Source organism: Austrofundulus limnaeus, unplaced genomic scaffold, assembly GCF_001266775.1.
Source record: "Austrofundulus limnaeus strain Quisiro unplaced genomic scaffold, Austrofundulus_limnaeus-1.0 Scaffold147, whole genome shotgun sequence".
NCBI classification, from domain to species: domain Eukaryota; kingdom Metazoa; phylum Chordata; class Actinopteri; order Cyprinodontiformes; family Rivulidae; genus Austrofundulus; species Austrofundulus limnaeus.
This window is the reverse complement of record NW_013952549.1, coordinates 513,379-517,332: the sequence shown is the minus strand read 5'-3', so window position 1 is coordinate 517,332 and position 3,954 is coordinate 513,379. Positions and strand designations below refer to the sequence as shown.

Sequence of the window (3,954 nt, the reverse complement as noted above, 5' to 3'; positions counted from 1 at the left end):
GAAATGCTAAGCGGAGCATAAGCATGAAAACGAGCGAAAAAAAATCACAAAAACCTGACCCATTTATCAAAGTTCCTACTTTGAACAGTTCAAAACAAAAACATATTCAAAATCTGACTCCAAAAATGTCTATCACGCTATACACACTGCTCAAAATTATCTCATGGTCACACGTTATTTATATCGTGACCACTCGATAATAATCTGTGGCCACAAGATTATTTTTTGTATTCAATGTCATTGGACGGGCACCGCGAGGATGCCTTTCCTGATGTAATCTGSGCTTAAACCCAACGCTTCAGGATTATACGTCTGCAGCACTGACCACATCCACCACAGCCCAGTTGGTGGCCTCATTAGTCTGCTTAAAAGAGTAAAAACAATCCTGTTTACAACATAAAATTAAAAAATGCACATTCACTCACAGCTGACCACTAATTTAACTCCAGCTTCAGAAAACTTAGTTATGCGAAGAATGGCRACAAGAACCAAAACGCAAACTAAAGTCAGTAATTAGTGATCAGCTTCTTATTAAATKAACCACAGCTCTTGCTGAGCTCTGCTTTCTGCACAGATTGTTTCTGCCACCAGATGTTTTGAGTGGGAATCGTGAATCGCGAGCACAATTTCTAAAAAAAAAACCAAAACACAAATAGGTCAAAAAAAGCTTTTGCGCATAGCTGCACGCCGAAAGTAGCGAATTCGAGGAGGCTTCGGTCGATAAACAGAAACCGAGTGGGCCCTGTCTGAACTACCTGCGTGTGATTAACAACCGAGGTGAGAGGAGGGAGCAGCGGCGCAGGAATCATGCCGGAGTGAGAACGGAGAGGGACGGAGATGGAGCGGTGAAAGTTAAAAACACGAGGATGACGAGTTAGCGAGGGGGATATCTGCAAGGCTGGAAATGGACTCTGAGTGGCACTGCTGTTTGTGGACATTCGAGCCTCCTGTTTAACCTTTTGTCACGCGCGCTCGTCGCATCCACRGCCTCCGTGGTCACGGCAAGACCAAGACTGGCTGGGGTTGCTATGGCAACATCCCACCATAGCGGTAATTACAATTAACATCCCATCTAAATGACCACCTCTCCCTCCTCACCCCCTCTGTCTCTTGGGTAATTATAGACTTCGGCTCAGCTCACCCAAGCTCTGTGGTTGGCCTTCTTACATTTTACTGCTAAATAATCCCATCTGGAAACAAAAGAGACTCAAAAAGATTCCTTTTTTCTTCTTCCTGGAGGCTAAAAAGGCTGTTTCATTATATTAATGTAGCGACGTTCTCATCAGCATTTAAATCAATATGCGCTGCACATTTGTGCAATGAACTGTTGAGGGAAACAGTTTTTTTCTGTTCATGAAGCCAGCCCCGTGATGACTGCGACTTTATTACATTATGTTTAGATGCTGCATTATTCAAACAGGAGTTTTCGCTGGATAAATATGAACTGCGCAAAGTGCTGCACCTGCAGATTGAAAGAGCAGTTCCTGGGCTCGGTTACAAGGGTATGCAATGCCACAACCACTCCTCTCTTTGTCAAAGAGAGCAGAGAACAAAATACAAAAAAAATAAATAAAGAGTGAAGAAGGAAGGTTGTATGTGCTACAATAGCACAGAAAGCAATATACCCTTGCTGTTTTGGCCCAGGCTGAAAAGTGGCTGTGTCAAATAGCACTCTGTCATGGTGTCACAACCCTTGCAGCAGGAAATCGAGACAAAGGGAGTGAGAGGGATACAGCGGGAGCGACGAGGAAAACGAGAACACAGCAGAGCAACAAATTAATTCACGGGTTAAATCCATCTGCTGAATTGTTTTAAAATGAAAACAAATGACAAAAATATATTTTTAGCATAAGTTACACTCAAAGCAACATTGGTGCATGTACTATTTTTGGATTAATTAATTAATTTTTCTATGGGTACAAACCTATTCTGAACAATTACAGCGAGGAACACGGCTGCTATTCAGTCACCCCGAACAATGACAAAAGAAAGGACTTTTTTTTTTCCCTCTTCTCATTTGTTTTTGCGATTATCACAGCCTCGTTCAGACCTTCACCTGCCCATTTACACATGTAAATACTGACAAAAAGTGACCAAGTACTCACCATCATTGTTCAATAAGTTGGTGTTCTGAATGGAAGGGAGCTTCTGTGGTGTTGTGGGATAGTCCGGCAGCTTGATGCCTGTATAAAAAGGTAATTTAAAGAAAAAAAGCATTCTCATTTTAGAGTTAAAATGTCTAATTAAAAAGTAACTATTTTTGAAACTGGAACTAATCAATAGAAAACCCTTACCTGTGACAATGACTTCTTCATCCGGGGAAGGTAATTCTGCAAAATAAGTTCAAACATTTATTTCTGAAGTTTCAGGCCCTATTTCTAWTACTAGATTCAAAATATATAAATCACCTGAATATGACAGACATACCACTTACAAAACCCTCCGGAGCCGCCTTTTTAGTTCGATTCCTTTTAGTCTTTGTTGCCACTTCCTCATCCTCTTCATCATCATCATCATCATCATCATCATCATCATCATCATCATCACCATCATCATCATCACCATCATCTCCACCATCATCACCATCATCATCATCATCATCACCATCATCATCATCATCATCATCTTCTGCTTGACTGGGCAGGTTATAATTTTCACATTGCTGACGCTTAACTGACAGTGAGATAATTCAGAAAAAAAGGTGTCAATATTTTTGATTAGGACATAAATTTCATTTAAAATGTATCTAAACTAGCCTGAAGTTGTTTTTATCTTGATTAATGGAAACATCATCCAGTCATCACCAGGGTTGATTTTTGTCCTTTATCGCCCGTTGGATTTTTGTCGTGCTCGTATTATTTGGCCACCTTCTCATGTTCTTGCTCCTGTCAATCCAATTGATGGCACTTCATTTCATTTCATTTCATTTCATTTCATTTCACTCTTCAGCAGCAACATGAGGTGTCAGGACTGATGTTGGGACAGTCACCAGTTTTTTCAAAATCGGATGGAGGAGTCAGGCTCGTCCTGATGGGCTATTCCAGTCAAGTCTGGTAAGTTTGATCATCTCTGGTCTGGAGGCATCACAGAAAAAGCAGAGGAAAGAACTAAAAAGGCAACATGTTTGCTCTGTTTTTGGAAATAGTGGTTCCATTTATCTTCCAATCCACTGGAGTTTTACTTGTAAAATAATCTCTTTAAATTGTACGTGTGTGTAAAATTTATTGACAATTTCTTCATATTTATATACACAGTACTCTGGCTACTGGCAGGCAGAAACTTTTAAAACTTACCTTTTAATTCATTCAGAAGTGGTTGCTGAGAAAACAAACTAAAAAACCTTTTTTACAGCTCAGATATGTTTTGTGTTATTCTGACGTGCATAACAGAAAAACATTGTCTACACTCTACTGAACAGAATGACACTTTCATTTTTAGAATGTTCTCTTATTATTTTATTTAAAAAGCCAAAAATCAATATGGAGAAGAGGACATCAGCAGCACAATATTAAATAAACTTGTTCGTCAGCCGTTTTGCTGCTTCATGTAACCTAAGTTTCATTTGACAACCGCAGAAAAGAAGCACTTTTTCCAACTGACTGGTCGACTTGACTAAGTAACTGTTCTTTATGCAGCTCCTGGAAAATATACAATTATTCCTTGTTGCAGACTTCATGAGTTAGTTTGCAGACCGATTCAGACTTCCCAGGGAAATTGAAAGGTTTAATGTCTGGAACGTGTTTTACAACCTTTAAAAGGATCCCCGATTAGTTGTAACATTAGACTTTATTTGATAAACATATATTTTAACTGTAAAATAAAGACTGTAAACTGTTTAGTAATGTAAATTTTTAAAAATATGTTTTAACATGGACAGAGCCATTTTATTTAAACCCAAAGCATTCTGGGTAAATGATGACGTGGATAGGTCCTCGGTGTGAGCGAGCTATATCC

The 3,954-nt window shown here is 39.3% G+C and overlaps 1 long non-coding RNA gene across 1 annotated transcript; it reads right to left on the bottom strand.

The window, feature by feature from the left end:
* Nucleotides 1–2,585: 2,585 nt before the first annotated feature.
* On the bottom strand, nucleotides 2,586–3,030 carry LOC106523184 (uncharacterized). Its single transcript, XR_001310866.1, has 3 exons — nucleotides 2,990–3,030; nucleotides 2,805–2,885; nucleotides 2,586–2,673 (listed from the first exon to the last, which is right to left on the bottom strand). It is a non-coding gene; the product is annotated as an uncharacterized LOC106523184 (long non-coding RNA).
* Between the last annotated feature and the right edge of the window lie 924 nt (nucleotides 3,031–3,954).